The 17127-nt window shown below is 39.5% G+C and overlaps 1 protein-coding gene across 2 annotated transcripts in view; it reads left to right on the top strand.

The window, feature by feature from the left end:
• SMG6 (SMG6 nonsense mediated mRNA decay factor) overlaps positions 1–17127 on the top strand; it is a 236582-nt gene that overhangs the window by 161716 nt on the left and 57739 nt on the right. The window lies entirely within an intron of this gene.

The raw sequence follows: 17127 nt of genomic DNA, 5'->3' as shown, positions 1-17127 counted from the left end.
CTTCATATGTTTATTAGCCATTTGCATTTCCTCTTCTTTGAATCCCATGTTCATATTTCTGCCCATTTTCTCTCCTTATTTCTTCTGATTGGTTTATATAGATTTGTAGGTCTGGATATGAATCATTTATTGACTTATGTGTATTGGAAGTCTCCATAAAACCCTTGCACAGCTTTTTTTTTTAAGTTTTTAAAAATTTAAAAAATTTTAAGTTTTAAAAATTGGGGCAGGCAGATTCTTAACCACTGCGCCACCAGGGAAGACCCTTTGCACAGCTTTAATTGCTATTTTGAATATTATATTTTCTAGTTGGCTATTAATGGTATAAACGTAAGTGCTAGTTTTTCTATTGCTATATCTACCAACCCTAGTAGCATTAGTTCTAATGATGACAGAATAACAGAAATCCTTACTTTTTTCTGACTTAAATAGCAGTGCTTCTAATCTTGTGTCATTAAATCTGCTGTTTGCCATAGATTTCTGATAAATATCTTTCATCAGGTTAAGGATGTTCCCTTCTATTCCTGGTTTGCTGAGGTTATTTTTCATCATAAATAAATGAGTTAAATTGCAGTAAATATTTTTCCTTCATCTGTTGATGATCATGTGTTACGTCTTTTTTGACCTGTTAGTATGGGAATATACATCAATGCATTTCTGATGTTGAACTAAGATTACCTTCCTAAAATAGCTCAATGTGTTCTCATTCTTACTTTAACCCCCCCCCCCAAAATGAACATATTCTGGACTATACTTGTTTCATGGGAGACACATCTTATTGTTCATTTATTTTCTTAAATGTCTTTGCCCTGCTGCCTACATGCCATTTATTCTTCCTTATATTTAAAAAAAAATTATGTAAAAAAAAATTATGTAAAAAATATAATGTTAGGGAATAACATGACAGAATTGGAGATACAGAGGACTAATCTGGTGGCAGGGTTTAGGAGGGGAGAAACAGTAAAAGCAAGAGGCCGGTTGGCAGTATGTTATCTAAGATTGTGGTGATGAGAATCTAGCTCAGACCAGCAGCAGCATTACAATATGACTTGGTTTTCCTAAAGTACAAGTAGGGTAAAGGAGGGAAGAATTGAACATCTTTATAAAATTTTGAGGCTAAATAACTGAAGTATTTGAGCTACTGTTGATTAAAATGGGCAGGTTGGAAAAGGAAGCCTTCGGGGATATAACATATTTGAGGTTGGAAACTTCTAAGGAGAGGATGACCACCATTGTACAGCCTCCTGGACATCAGCATGTGCAGCTCAGTGAATGCTTTTTGGTGATGTCAGTGCTGGTGAAAATGACAAAACCCTCTGAGAGGCAGTGTGGTGTAGAGGTGGAAAGAACACAAAATTCAAAATCAAGCGTTTGCATCCCAGCTCCACTTACAAAACTGTGGGCCTTAGTTTTTAAGCCTAAGAAAAAGGAATAACACCACCATCCCCATCAGTTCTGAATATTAAATGAAATAGCACTTGTGAAATAGTACTGTAAACTTTCAAATTTACACTGCTAAGGGGGTTTACAGTGGTTAGAGAGGAAGTAGGCAGGCTAGTGGTACCCTGGAATAAGGGATAAGGCAGCTAGAGGCAGCTTTTAGGATGGTTCGGCTGAAAACAGGATCAGGTGGTCTTAATATAGCTCTAGAGCAGTGCTGTCCAATAGGACTTTCTGAAGTGATAAAAATGTACTACTCTGCACTGTCTAGTATGGTAGCCAACTAGCCACATATAGCTATTGACACTTGTAATGTGGCTCGTGCCCCTGAGGAAATGATTTTTTTTAATTTTTTAAAATTGTGGTAAAATATACATAACATAAAACTTACTGTTTTAACCATTTTTTAATTGTACAATTCAGTAACATTTAAGTACATTCACAATGTTCTACAGTCATCACTCATCCATTTCTAGAACTTTTTCATCATTGCAAACAGGAACTCTGTATCCATTAAATAAGAAATTCTCAAAAAACCCCCCCAGCCCCTTGTGACCTCTAGTCTACCTTCTGTCTCATGAATTTACATATTCGAGGTACCTCATATAGGTTGAATCATACAATATTTGTCCTTTTGTGTCTGGTTTATTTCACTTAGCATAGTGTTTTCAAGACTCATCCATGCTGTTGTCTGTGTCAGAATTTAGTTCCTTTCTATGGCTGAATAATTCTAACATATATATACATACATATATATATATATATATATATACACACACATATATACATATATACACACCACACTTTTTTCATCATTCATCTGTTGGTGGACACTTGGGTTGCTCCACCTTTTGGCTAGTGTGAGTAGTGCTACTATGAACCTTGTCTACATCCTCACCAAAGTTCTCTTTTTTTTCTTTTTTCTGGTTTTCTTGATAATAGCTATCCTAGTAGGTGTGAAGGGGTATATCATTGTAGTTTGGGTTTGCATTTTCCTAGGGACTAATGATGTTGAGCATCTTTTAATATGCTTATGCTATTTGACAATTTTCTTTGGAGAAATGTCTTTTCCAGTCATTTGCCCGTTTTTGAATCAGCTTGTTTTGTTGTTGTTGAGTTGTAGGGGGTTCTTTATATATTCTGGATATCAATTCCTTAGCAGATAAATGATTTACAAATATTTTCTCCCATTCAGTACGTTGTCTTTTCACTCTCTTGATAGTGTCATTTAGTATATGAATGTTTTCAATTTTGATAAGTCCATCTTATGTTTAAAACATTTTTTGCCTATGCATTTGCTGTCAGATCCAAGAAATCATTGCCAAATCCAGTGTCATGAAGATTTCCCCCTGTGTTTTCCTGTAAGAGTTTTCTAGTTTGAGCTCTTACATTTAGGTATTTGATCGATTTTGAGTTTTTTTTGTTTTTTTTGTTTTGTGTGTGGTACGCGGGCCTCTCACTGTTGTGGCCTTTCCCATTGCAGAGCACAGGCTATGGACACGCGGGCTCAGCAGCCATGGCTCACGGGCCCAGCCACTCCACAGCATGTGGGATCTTCCCGGCCCAGGGCACGAACCCGTGTCCCCTGCATCAGCAGGTAGACTCTCAACCACTGCGCCACCAGGGAAGCCCTGAGTTAATTTTTTAATATGGTGTAAGATAAGGCTCCATCTTCATTCTCTTGCATGGGAATATCCAACCTTACCAACACCATTTGTTGAAGACTCTCCCCACTGAGTGGTCTTCGCACCCTTGTCAAAAATTGATTGACGGTATATAGGAAGGTTTATTTCTGGGCTCTGTGTTCTGTTCTACTAGTCTCTATGGCCTTATGCCAGTACCACACTGTTTTGATTACTGTAGCTTTGTAGTAAGTTTTGAAACTGGGAAATGTGAGTCTTCCAATTTTTGTTCTTTTTCAAAATTGTTTTGGCTATTTTGAGAGTCCATACGAATTTTAGGATCTGTTCTTCTGTTCCTGCAAAAAATGCCATTGGGATTTTGATGGGGATTGCACTGAATCTGAAGATCACTTTGAGTAGTACTGTCATCTTAACAATATTAAGTTTTCCAGCCCATGAACCTGGATGTCTTTCTATTTATTGGAACTAAATTTTTAATTGTATTTAATTTTAGTTAATTTAAATTTAAGTTTAAATAGCCACATGTGGTTAATGGCTGTTGTATTAGACAGCACAGCCCTAGAGAATCATCCTCAGATTTTCTTCTTTTTTTTTAAATTAACTTTTATTGGAGTGTAGTTGATTTACAATGTTGTGCTAGCTTCTGCTGTACAGCAAAGTGAATCAGTTACACATATACATGTATCCACTATTTTTTAGATTCTTTTCCCAGATTTTCTTTCCTTTCTAAAACATTGGGCAATGGTGACACCTGCAGAGGCCTTGTAGTACCTGAATCATCTTTGGGCTCAGGATGACTGCACATATGGAAAGCATGCCTAGAGAGGCCTGCCTCCAGGAGGGGGTAGGTCCCTCCAGGCACACGCTCTCTCTGTCTCTGTCTCTCTCTCTGTCTCTCTGTCTCTCTCTCTCTCTCTCTCTCTGGGATGTGAGACAGCCACAGGTCATGCAGCATCAGATCCTATCTCCTTCTCTGTTTTCCTTTTGGAAGTGTCTAGTTTGCTCCAGAACTTAAAAAGAACCTATTGCTGGACTTCCCTGCTGGTGCAGTGGTTAAGAATCCGCCTGCCAATGCAGGGGACACGGGTTCGAGCCCTGGTCTGGGAAGATCCCACGTGCCGCAGAGCAACTAAGCCCATGCACCACAGCTACTGAGCCTGCGCTCTAGAGCCCGCACACCACAACTACTGAAGCCTGCGTGCCCTAAAGGCCACGCACCACAACTACTGAGCCTGCGTGCCACAACTGCTGAAGCCCATGCGCCTAGAGCCCGTGTTCCACAACAAGAGAAGCCACTGCAACGAGAAGCCCGTGCACCACAAGGAAGAGTAGCCCCCGCTTGCTGCAACTAGAGAAAGCCCACGCAACAACGAAGACCCAAGGCAGCCATAAATACATACATACATACATACATACATACATATAGAGAGAGAGAACCTATTGCTTTCAAAAAATTAGCAAAAGACAGACTGTCTCTGGCAGAAATGGAACTCCTTCTGCCTCTTCTTATTTTCATATAAACAGAGACTGTGGTACCGAAAATGGGTCAACTGTTTTCAAAGAAATTTCCTTTCTAAATGAAAATATTGATTATTTTAAAGCATTTATACCTTGTTCATCACTCTGATGCTATTCTCATGGGAAAAACAACAAACAACAGAAAGAGCCTTCAGATGCCCATAACTGTCATACTTCCAATTCCATTTTCCATGAGGGTCAGGAGTCCCAGAGAATCCTGCACATGAGAGACAAAAAATAAAGGATGAATACTAGAACTAACCAATTAAATAGTTAATTAATTGAACAAACTAGGGAACTCCCTTCCCATGTCCATTCTCTCTTTCCTGCCAGGTAAGAAGTAATGTTAGGGTGTAACAGAGTTGTGTCCTTAGTACTGTTCACAGCGGTCTCCCTGCTCCCCTCCTTAGCATCTCTCTAAAGGCTCCCTAGGGAGATCTGCAGATCTTCTCAGAGTAAACAGGAAAACCCAGTAAATAAAATTGGGTGTCTTAGAGCCTAGAGGCTATCACACAGCTCTTCTGGAAGAAGATGCCTTTGGCCTTGGATAGCCAGGAGTAGGTTTGTGGTGTCTGTGTATCAACATTTTATTACGACTGTCTTGCAGAGGAGCCCTCCAGTCAACTTCTAGACCAGAAATGGAACCTGTTTGTCCTGGCCTGCACATAACCACTCTGCATCAGCCTCTCCTGAAAAGAGGCTGGAACATCCCCTGTGTATTCAGAACTGGACTAGCTCAGCAGCTACCCAGTTCTCTAAATATGCTCTCTCCACCTTACTACCCTCTAGCCTACACCCCACCCTCATTCTCATCTCTCTCCTTGTATACAGATAACTTTTTTTATTATAGCATTTGGGCTTTCCCACACTAGAATTGATCTATCACCACTCTACCAAAATTCCTATGCTAACCACTTGGGTGTTCTGGTGTCAGAACTTAGAAGTGTCCCAACTGTCCCACCCAGCTTCCTCAGCTCTCCTCTTTCTCCCCTGGGTTGTTGTGCTGGAAATGATAGTCCTCTTGGATTTCAGTGTGTGCAGTCTTCTTTGGGTGGATCCTTGAGCTGTTCACAGGAGTGCTGGTAATGTCTGGCCTTCAGTGCTGCCAAAGGCAAAAAACTGGCCTCTTCTCAGTTTAAAGCACATAGTTGGATTGCTGGGGCAGTGTTAGATGGAGGGTGGGGTGAGCAAATACCACTCTCTTCCTACTGTGTTTTCAGGAAATGATTATAAAGCAGCTATAAGTGCGAATGAAGTCTAAAGGATGGATTGGCATCCTCCCCCAACCCCTGGAAAAAAAAAACAACACATTATCACACACACACACACACACACACACACACACACTCTCTCCTACACTTCTCCATCAGGCTCCATCCCAGATCCACACCCCTATTGTTCTTCTGGGCTTAACGTGGTACTCTTTCAGAGCAAAGAACCTTTGTTAAACTATCTCATTCTCAGCTGAACTTTCCCTTTAGGCAAACTGTGAGTTCCACTTCCCTGTCCTCTGCCGTCCCAAGAGCAGTGTGGGCAGAGGCATATAAATGGGAGGAATAACCAGTGCCAAGATTTAATCCCTCAGTTAGGGCGTGGGGTTTTCAGAACTGGTAGTAAAATTGTTTGCAGAGACAGTTGTCAGTGAAGGGCCTCTCTGTGCCATCAGCATACCTCCATTCCTTGCTTCCAGCTGCCTCTTTCCCTGTACAACCCTTTCTTCTGGTACCTCCGTGAGGTCTAAGCCAGATGGTTCTTACGAGTCTTGTCTGGAGTCTCCTAAAGTGTCAGATGTTGCTGTGCAGAGCACAGCATCCCTGGGTCTGCCCCTCCTCTCTCAGCAGCTGTTCGCCACTGACCGAGGTGGCGACTGAGCCTGTGTGTGGCCGGAGTCAGTGATGAGCCTCCCACCCAGGCCCGGGGAAGCCCTCAGCCAGTGTGGTTCCTGTGGCCGCAGCCAACACGCCAGAGCCCCTCGATACCTTCAGGGCTGTGGTGTAACAGCCAGCTTCGTGCGGTGGCACTGTTTAGTGTTGGCTCACTTGACTTCTCTGTCCCCACCCTCTGTGTTTAAGGGAATCTGGCCGTCGCCCAGGAGAGAAGCTGGCACTTGCAGAGTGGCTTCCTGCCGCCTCTCTTGTAGTAGGAGCCAGGTCCACCTTCCATCTCTGCCTTCCTATCCGTGTGGCAAAGGCAAAGGGCCCCTCTGTGCTCAGCCTCCCGTTGTGGGGTTTCAAGTTGCCTAAGATCAGGACGCGGCTATCTGCCAGGTTATCTGCCCAGATAAACATTTATTGTTTACAGGGACGTGTTTCAGCTGCTCTGGCTGATCCCACTGGTGAGATCTTCTAGTTTCTTGAGGTTTTAAGCCAGTATGTGGGGCCAACATCCAGACAGAGAACTGCTGGAGCTGGCGAGGGTCTCTGTGACTGGCCACCTCTGACCTAGCTCAGTCATTGCCCCCTCCCCACCGGGTGCCAGAGCCAAATTTGTAAGTCTCAGTTCCCAGCCCTGCCTTCTGGGTATTGAAACTGCCTCTACATTTTCAACATCTCTAGTCTTTCAAATCTGAAGAATTATATCAGAGCCAATGTTATGACACAAGCAGCTGAAGACTTCTATTAAGTGGCGAAACCAGCATTCTGACACCCCGTTTTCCTTAATAGCTACGGAGACAAACATTTAGTGAAGGCAACAAGGATAAAGATAGATTCTCTTTTTTTCATCCAAACAGCCACGTCCACTGCATCCAAATATACATTGTCTTTTTATTTTCTAGTGATATAATTGATTTCCAACATTTTATTATACTGCAAAGTTGAAAGAATTTTACAATGAGCTCACTTATCCTCAGCATCTGGATTCTGTCATCCTCATCTTAACGATACTTGCTTTGTCATGTATCTGTCTATCCATCCATCTCTCCATCCATCATGTTTCTTTTTGATCTATGTCGTCAATACATTTTCTCTAAATCCTTCAGCATGAATATATATCATTAACTAGAGTTCAGTATTCGTTGATGGCTTTTTTCTTCTGAGGTAAAATTTACATACAGTGATAGGGACAAACAGTAAATATACCTTTGCTAGGTTCTGGCAAATGCATATACCTCTGTAACCCAAAACCTATCAAAATTTAGAGTCTTATTATTATGCTCCCTTATCTCCACCTTTACCCCCAGAGGCAGTCCCTGTCTTGATTTTTTTTTTCCACCGTCGATGAGATTTGCCTTTTTCAGAACTTCATAAAAATGGAATCATACAGCGTATACTTTTTTGAGTAAGGCTTCTTTCATTCAGTATCAAGTTTTGGGCATTCCTCCATGTTGTTACATTTATCAGCAGTTTATTCCTTTTCGTTGCTGAGTAGTTTTCCATTTTATGAATATATCACAGTTACCCATGCTCTGATTGATGGATTGATGACTGTTTCCAGTTTCGTGCTATTATGCATATAAAGTTGCTATGAATAGTTGTACACAAACCTTTTTGTGGACATGTGTTTTCTCTTGAGTAAATGCCTAGGATTGGAATTGCTGAGTCATAGGATATATGGATGCTTTTTATTGGAGACTGCGAGACCTTTTTCCAAAGGTGATTGCACCATGTTACACACTCCAGCAATGTACGAGAGTTCCAGTTGCTCCACGTCCTCATTTGCAGGAGGAGGGCGGTACATCATTTTGGGTTTTAATTTGCATTTCCCTGATGACTAATAGAGAATTTACATAGTTTTTCATGTCCTTACTGGCCATCTGTATATCTTCTTTGTGAAGGGTCTGTTTTAGATCTGTTGCCCATTTTCTTTGAGTTGTTTGTTTTCTTGTTATTGAGTTATAAGATTTCTTTATGTATTCTGGATACAAGTACTTTGTCAAATATATATGTTCTGTGAATGTTTTCACTCAGTACATGGCTTGCCTGTTTGTTTTCCTAACAGTGTCTTGCTGAACAGAAGTTTTTAATTTTGATGCAATCTAATTTATCATGTTTTTGTTTTATGGCTATTACTTTATGAGAGCTTGAAAACCCAAGCTCTCCCCCGCCACCCCTCCCCACAGCAGTTTCTCCTATTATTAGCATTTTGTATTAGTGTAGCCCGTTTGTTACAACTGATGAGCAAATATTGGTACATTATTATTAACTACAGTCCATTAGGGTTTACATTATTTACATTACTTACACTAGGGTTTACTCTTTGTGTTGTACATTCTGTGGGTTTTGACAATATTTAATGACACGTACCTACCATTATAGTATCAGACACAAGATACCCTGTCTGATACTAAAGATTCTCTGTGCTCCACCTGTTCTTTCCTCCCTCGATCTTCTAGCCCCTGGCAACCACTGGTCTTATTTCTGTCTCTATAGTTTTGCCTTTTCTAGAGTGTCATACAGCTAGAAGCATACAAGCTTTGGAATCACATTTAGCCTTTTCAGATTGTCTTCTTTCACTTAACTATACATTTAAGGTTGTTTTTATGGCGTGATAACTCATTTCTTTTTATTCCTGAATAATATTCCATGGCATGAAATAATGATACTTATTTTTATTCCTGAATAATATTCATGGTATGGATATACCACAGTTTGTTTATCCATTCACCTACTGAACATCTCGGTTGCTTACAAGTTTTGGCAATTATGAATAAAGCCACTATAAACATTTTTATATGGAGGTAAGTTTTCACCTCATTTAGGTAGATACGAAGAACTACAATTGCTAGATCATATGGTAAGACTATGTGTAGCTTTGTAAGACACTGCCCAGCTGCCTTCAATATAGCTGTACCATTTTGCATCCTGCCAGCAATGAATGAAAGTTCCCGTTGCTTCACAGCCTCACCAGCATTTGGTGTTGTCCGTATTTTAGATTTTAGCCATTCTAATAGGTGTGTACTGGTAGCTCGTTATTGTTTTAATTTGCAATTTTTTAATGATTTATGATGTTGAGCATCTTTTCATATGTTTGCCATCTGTATATTTAGTTCATTGAGCTATCCAGATTTTTTGCCCATTTTTTAATTTGGTTTGTTTGTTTTCTTATTGTTAAGTTTTATGAGTCACTGATTGATTTTTAAATGTTTAAACAACATTGCATTACTTGAATAAACCCTATTTGCTGTATTGGATTTGCCAATACTTTGGTAAGGATGTTTGTCTGTGTTCATGAGGAATATTTATGTTGTTATATCTTGTCAGGGTTTGGAATTAGAGTTATGCTGACCTCATTGAATGGCTTGGGAAGTTTAATCTCCTCTTTCTCCTCCATTTTCCAAAAGAGTTTGTGTAATATTGGTGGGTTGTTTTTTTTTTTAATATATTTATTTATTTATTTATTTTTGGCTGTGTTGGGTCTTCATTGCTGTGCGTGGGCTTTCTCTAGTTGCAGCAAGCAGGGGCTACTCTTCGTTGTGGTACACGGGCTTCTCATTGCGGTGGCTTCTCTTGTTGCGGAGCACGGGCTCTCTAGGCGCGCAGGCTTCAGTAGTTGTGGTGCACAGGCTCAGTAGTTGTGGCTCACGGGCTCCAGAGTACAGGCTCAGTAGTTGCAGCGCACAGGCTTAGTTGCTCCGTGGCATGTGGGATCTTCCTGGACCAGGGCTTGAACCCTTGTCCCCTGCATTGGCAGGTGGATTCTTAACCACTGTGCCACCAATACTGGTGTTAAATCTAAGTTGGCAAACTTGTTGGCATAAAATGGTTCATAATAATGTCTTGCTATTATTTTGATGTCTGTAGGATCTGTATGTAGTGACATATGGATTATTTAGACGTGTGTGGTTTAATTTCCAAATATTTGGGGTTTTCCTGGATATCTTATTGTTACTGATTCCTAATTTAATTCCATTGTGATCAGAGAGCATACTTGGCATTATTTCAGTCCTTTTAAAATTTATTGAGACTTGTTTTATGGCTTAGCACGTATCTATGTTGAAGACCATAACTATGTACAATGGAAAGAATGTATTCTGTATGTTGGCCATAGTGTTTTATAAATATCATTTAGGTTGAAGTGGTTGATCGTGTTGAGATCCTCTATGTCTTTACTAATATTTTGTCTAGGTGCTCTATTAATTTTTGAGAGGAGGTACTTCCCTGGTGGCGCAGTGGTTAAGAATCTGCCTGCCAATGCAGGGGACATGGGTTTGATCCCTGGTCCAGGAAGATCCCACATGCCGGAGCAACTAAGCCTGTGCGCCACAACTACTGAGCCTGTGCTCTAGAGCCTGCGAGCCACAACTACTGAGCCCACCCGCCTCAACTGCTGAGCCCAGACACCACAACTACTGAAGCCCACGCCCTCTAGGGCCTGCGTGCTGCGACTATTGAAGCCCACGCATCTGGAGCTCATGCTCCGCAACAGGAAAAGCCACTGCAATGAGAAGCCTGCTCACCACAACGAAGAGTAGCCTCTGCTCGCCACAATAAAGACCCAATGCAGCCATTAATTAATTAATTAATTTAAAAATTTCTGAGAGGGGAATGTTAAAATCTCCAAATATGATTGTGGATTTTCTGTTCTTCCCTTTAACTCTGTCAGTTTTTGTTTCCTGTATTTTGCAGGTCTCTTACTAGGCACATACACCGTTATGACTGTTGTATCTTCCTGATGAATTGACCATCTTATCATTGTGAAATGCCCCTCTTTCATCTCTGATAATACTTTGCCTTGAAATTAATTCCTTTCTGATATTAATATACCCACTCCAGTCTTCTTTCAATCATTTTTTAAAAAGTATTTGTTTATTTGGTTGCACCGGGTCTTAGTTGCAGAAAGCAGGCTCCTTAGTTCAGGCTCGCAGGCTCCTTAGTTGTGGCTTGCCGGTTCCTTAGTTGCAGCACGTGGGCTCCTTAGTTGCGGCAGGCGGGCTCCTTAGTTGTGGCATGCGAACTCTTAGTTGCAGCATGCATGTGAGATCTAGTTCCCTGACCAGGGATCAGACCCAGGCCCCCTGCATTGGGAGTGCGGAGTCTTATCCACTGCACCACCAGGAAAGTCCCTCCAGTCTTCTTTTGTTTATTATTTGCATGGTGTATCTTTTCCCATCTAACCAGTCTGTATCTTTATATGTAAAATGTGTCTCTTATTGACAGCATGTAGCTGGGTCTTACTTTTCAATCCATACTGACAATCTCCTCCTCTCAAGTGAAGTATTTAGTTTATTAACAGTTAATGTAATTATCCCTGTGGTTGAATTTAGGTTTACAGTTTTGTTAGTTGTTTTCTGTTTTGTCCCTTCTGATTTTTTGTTCCTTCTTTTTTTCTTTTCCTCCATTTTGTATCTTCCTTTTGCACCTACTTTCCTGACTTCTTTTAGATTATATGATTTTTCTTTTAGAATTCCATTTTAAATTATTTATTGGCATTTTAACTATTTGTTTGCAGTTTTTTAGTGGTGGTTCTGTAGATTATAGTATATTTAATACATCCTTAACTTTTCAGACTACTTAGAGTTGCTATTGTACCACTTCACATAAAATGTAGAAATCTTGCAACCATACAGTTCCAGTTACCCATTGCTCTTTTATTATTATAGTTGTTATATGGTGTATGCCATATACTATAACATACATATGTATATAATATACTGTATACATTATAAACTCCACATGACAGTGTTATGGGGTTGTTTTTGGTCTTTGGATTTTTACTTCAAAGACATGCAAATTTTATTTCTACTAACTTGATATTAGCAAACATTTGAAATAATGCTAAATCCTTGTGTTGATAAGGTGCTGTTTGTGTATCTGTGGTAAAATATATGTAACATTGGGAATTCTGTGGCGGTCCAGTGGTTGGGACTCCATGCTTTCACTGCTGGGGGCCCGGGTTCAGTCCCTGGTCAGAGAACTAAGATCCTGCAAGCTGCTGGATATATATAATAGATAGGTAGATAGATAGATAGATAGATAGATAGATCATAAAATTTACCATTTAATCTATTTTTTCTTTTGTTGAATGTGCTTTTGGTGTCATATGCAGGAAATCATTACAAAATCCAATGTCATAAAGATTTTCTCCTGTTTTATTCTAAGAGTTTTATAGTTTAAGAGTTTATAGTTTTATAGCTCATAAGTTTAGATCTTTGACCCATTTTGAGTTAATTTTTATGTGTGGTGTTAGGTAAGGAACCAGCCTCATTCACTGGAATGGGGATATCCAGTTTGTAAAATGTTATAATTTTGCATTAAACAAATCTATGTATCTTTTTTAATTTAAAAGGGTAGAAAAATTGTTGTTTGTATTTACCCAGGTATTTACCATTTCTTTGTGAAGAGCCAAGTATACAAGTGGTATTGTTTTCCTCTGGCTTGAAGAGCTTTTGGCTTTTCTTGTAAGGCATATCTGCTAAAATTCCCTTAGTATTCTTTTATCAGAAAATGTCTCTATTTCACTTCCTTCTTTAAAGATCTCTTCACTGGATGTAGAAAATTTTCAGTACTTTAAATATGTTCATCCATTGTCTTAATGGCCTGTATAGTTTCTGATAAGACATCAATCAGCCCTTGTTCAAACTGTTGTTCTGTATATGTGATGGGTCGTTTTTCTCTGGCTGCTTTCTATATTTTCTCTATAATCTGGTATTCAGTAGTTTGACTATGATATTCTAGGCATGATTTTCTTTGTATTTAGCCTGCTTGGGGTTCACTGTGCTCTTGAATCTACAGATTGTCTTTCACCAAATTTGGGGGACTTTCAGACATTATTACTGAAGTTAATTTTTTCTGCTCCAGTCCCTTCTCCTTCTGGGATTCAATTACATGTATGTTAGGCCTGTTGTCACCCAAATCAGGGGCTTTATTAATTTTTCTTTTTTTCCTCTTGTTTAGATTGGATGATTTCTATTCTGACTTCAGATTTACTCACTTCTTTGTCATCTCCACTTCCTTTTTTTTTTGAAACCTTTTTTTGGCTGCATTGGGTCTTCATTGCTGCGCACAAGCTTTCTCTAGTTGTGGCGAGCGGGGGCTACTCTTTGTTGTGGTGCACGGGCTTCTTATTGTGGTGGCTTCTCTTGTTGCGGAGCACAGGCTCTAGGTGTGTGGGCTTCAGTAGTTGTGGCATGTAGGCTCAGTAGTTGTGGCTCTCAGGCTCTAGAGAGCAGGCTCAGTAGCTGTGGCGCACGGGCTTAGTTGCTCTGCGGCATGTGGGATCTTCCCGGACCAGGGCTCAAACCCATGTCCCCTGCATTGGCAGGAGAATTCTTAACCACTGCACCACGAGGGAAGCCCCTCCATTTCCTTTTAAGCACATCCAGTGACTTTCTTACTTCAGATATTAGATTATTGGGTTTGTTTTGTTTTGCTTTTGGTTTTGTTTTGTTATTGTTTTTTCAGTCCTAGACTTTTCATTTGGTTCTTTTTCATGGTTTTCTGTTTCTCTGCTGAGATTTCCTATCTTTTCATTTATTTCAGTCATTTTCCTTTTTCTCAGTGTAACTTTTTCCATATTAGTAACTTTTTCCATAGTTTTAGTAACTTTTTCCATAATCATTATAGTAACTTTTTCCATAATCTCGCTGTTAATTCTAACATTTGTGTCATTTCAGAGGTGATCTCCATTTACTGTCTTTTCTCTTAAGAATAGGTCACATTGGGCTTCCCTGGTGGCGCAGTGGTTGAGAGTCCGCCTGCCAGTGCAGGGGGCGCGGGTTTGTGCCCCGGTCTGGGGGGATCCTGCGTGCCGGGGAGCGGTTGGGCCTGTGGGCCGTGGCCGCTGGGCCTGCGCGTCCGGAGCCTGTGCTCCACGGCGGGAGAGGCCACGGTGGTGAGAGGCCCGCGTACCACAAAAAAAAAAAAAAAAAGAATAGGTCACATTAAATACTGTATGACATCACTTATATGTGGAAGCTAAAAACTACAACAAGATTTCCCTGGCAGTCCAATGGTTAAGACTCTGGGCTTCCACTGCAGGGGGCACAGGTTTGATCCCAGGTTGGGGAAATAAGGTCCTGCATGCCGTGTGGCATGGTCAAAAACAAAAACAAACAAACAAAACTAGTGAATATAACAAAAAAGCAGCAGACTCACAGATACAGAGAAAAGACAAATTGTTACCAGTGGGGAGAGGGAAGGGGGGCGATATAGGGGTAGGAGAGTAGGAGGTACAAACTATTAGGTATAAAGTAAGCTACAAGGATATATTGTACAACAAGGGGAATATAGCCAGTATTTTATAATAATTATAAAATGGAGTATAACCATTAAAAATTGTGAATCACTATATTGTATACCTATAAGTTATACATCAAGTATACTTCAATAAAAAAATTTTTTAAAAAAGGGTAGTTCACATTTTCCTGGTTCTTTGTATATTGAGTAATTTGGGGTTTTATCCTGGAATTGTAAATGTCACGTGGATTTTGTTTTATTCCTGCAGAGAGGGTTGATGCTTTAGTGTATCAGGCTTTTCAGTTGGTTGGACTCAAACTGCAGTAGGTCAAACATCCATTCTGTTTGTCTGGGTTTTGTTTGTTTGTTTTTTTTTTTACATTTAATCTACACATGCATGATTCAGAAATCAGCAATGAATTTGAGTATTGTGTATACACAGAATATGGGGCTTCCTCTCTCTGGCTACCCCCTTTATGGGATTTCCTCCCTTGCTTTTTAGCAGCTGTGATTGTCTTGAATTTTGTCCTTTGTTTCTTCAGGCTATTAAAGACTGGATTTTTCAGCAGAGTTTTAGCTGTGCTGTATGGTGCCACCAACTGTCCCAGCTCCTTCTTCTGAGTGTCAGTATCCCTCACAGATCTGCCTAGTTTGGTTCATTCTCTAGTGCCTTTGGGTATTTGTTTTTATAATTTTACCCTGAGTTTATCATTGTTATTCACAGGAAATTTAATCCAGTAGGAACTTACTTAGTCATATTGGAAGCAGAACTCCTGCACCAGCTAATTTAGAAATTTGTGCATGTGTATGTTAGTGCTATTTCTACCACCAGAGTTTTGGGACCTCTGCTTTCTGGAATCCATGAATCAATCTTTTGAATATCCTTAAAGGTGGCAAACCTTCAGACTTTAAGTCTCACTTTGATTTTTTTATGTTAATTTTTATCGGCGTATCGTTGATTTACAGTGTTGTGTTCGTTTTTTTGTTTTTTTGTTTTTTAATTTAAATAGCCAGAATAACACTTGGAGTCAAGAATAGTAAACATTTTTTCCAGTAAACAATAAATACAGTGAGCAAGTTGAGTTATTCCTTTTTAAGGTCAAAAATAACATGGGTCTTTGAAATAAGGAGAATTACCACTAAAATTAATAAACTGATTTTGAAAATGTTTAAAAGAGGAATTCTCAGGTACTTTTGAGCATTGACATGTTTATGTCTTCTTAAGGAGTTACCTTCTCATATCCTTTGCCTGTTTTGTATTGGACTATTTTTCACTTACTGTTTTTTTTTTGAAAAGGCCTTCCTAGCAAGGGTTGGAACCCTTTTCAATCATTTATATTCAAAGTATTTTATACTATTTGTCACTTACCTTCCATTATTTATGGGATCTTTCTCAAATGTAAATGATTTAAAATTTTGTGTAGCCAAATCTTCTGTTTTCCCTTTATGAACTTTGTTTTTATGTTTTAAAAAGTCTTCCTAACGTCAAAACAAATGAATAATCATATTTTCTTCTCATTATTTTACTTTTTGAAAAATTATTATTAAAACTTTTATCTGAATTTATTTTGCTGAATGATGTGAGATAGAGATCTAACTTAATTTTTTCAAAATAGTTTATAAAATAGCATCATTTATTGAATAGTTTATTCTGTTTCTACTTAACTAAAAGTTAAGCTTCATCATACACTAGATATATGTATACACTATACTGGAATCTATATGTATAGACAGATATAGATGCATCCTAGCATGTGTTTCTAGGAATTTTTTTTGTTTTATGTTTGTCTATTCTTGAAACATAACTTTGTCGTTTTAGTTACTCTAGCTTTGTAATGTGTTTTAATACTAGTGATGTGAGTTTACACACATTCCTTTACATATTTTATTGCAATATACCTTTGGCTTTTTCTACCTAGTTATGCTTTTTTTTTTTTTTTTTTTGCGGTACACGGGCCTCTCACTGTTGTGGCCTCTCCCGTTGCGGAGCATAGGCTCCAGACGCGCAGGCTCAGCGGCCATGGCTCACGGGCCCAGCCGCTCCGCGGCATGTGGGATCCTCCCGGACCGGGGCACGAACCTGCGTCCCCTGCATCGGCAGGCGGACTCTCAACCACTGAGCCACCAGGGAAGCCCACCTAGTTATGCTTTATGCAAACTTCAGAATAATTTTAAATCCCACTCCACCTCCCAAAAAAAAATCCTCATGGTATTTTTTTATTGAGATATAATTAACATACAGCATATTAGTTTTAGGTATACAATATAATGATTAGATATATGGATATATTGTGAAATGATCACAACAATAAGTCTAGATAACATCCATTACCACACACAGTTACAAATTTCTTTTTCTTGTGATGAGAACTTTTGAGATTTACTCTCTTAGCAACTTACAAATATACAGT

The sequence above is a fragment of the Delphinus delphis genome, chromosome 19, assembly GCF_949987515.2.
Source record: "Delphinus delphis chromosome 19, mDelDel1.2, whole genome shotgun sequence".
Classification (NCBI taxonomy): domain Eukaryota; kingdom Metazoa; phylum Chordata; class Mammalia; order Artiodactyla; family Delphinidae; genus Delphinus; species Delphinus delphis.
Note: the sequence above shows the minus strand (reverse complement) of the source record. Positions and strands in the feature narration are given on the sequence as shown.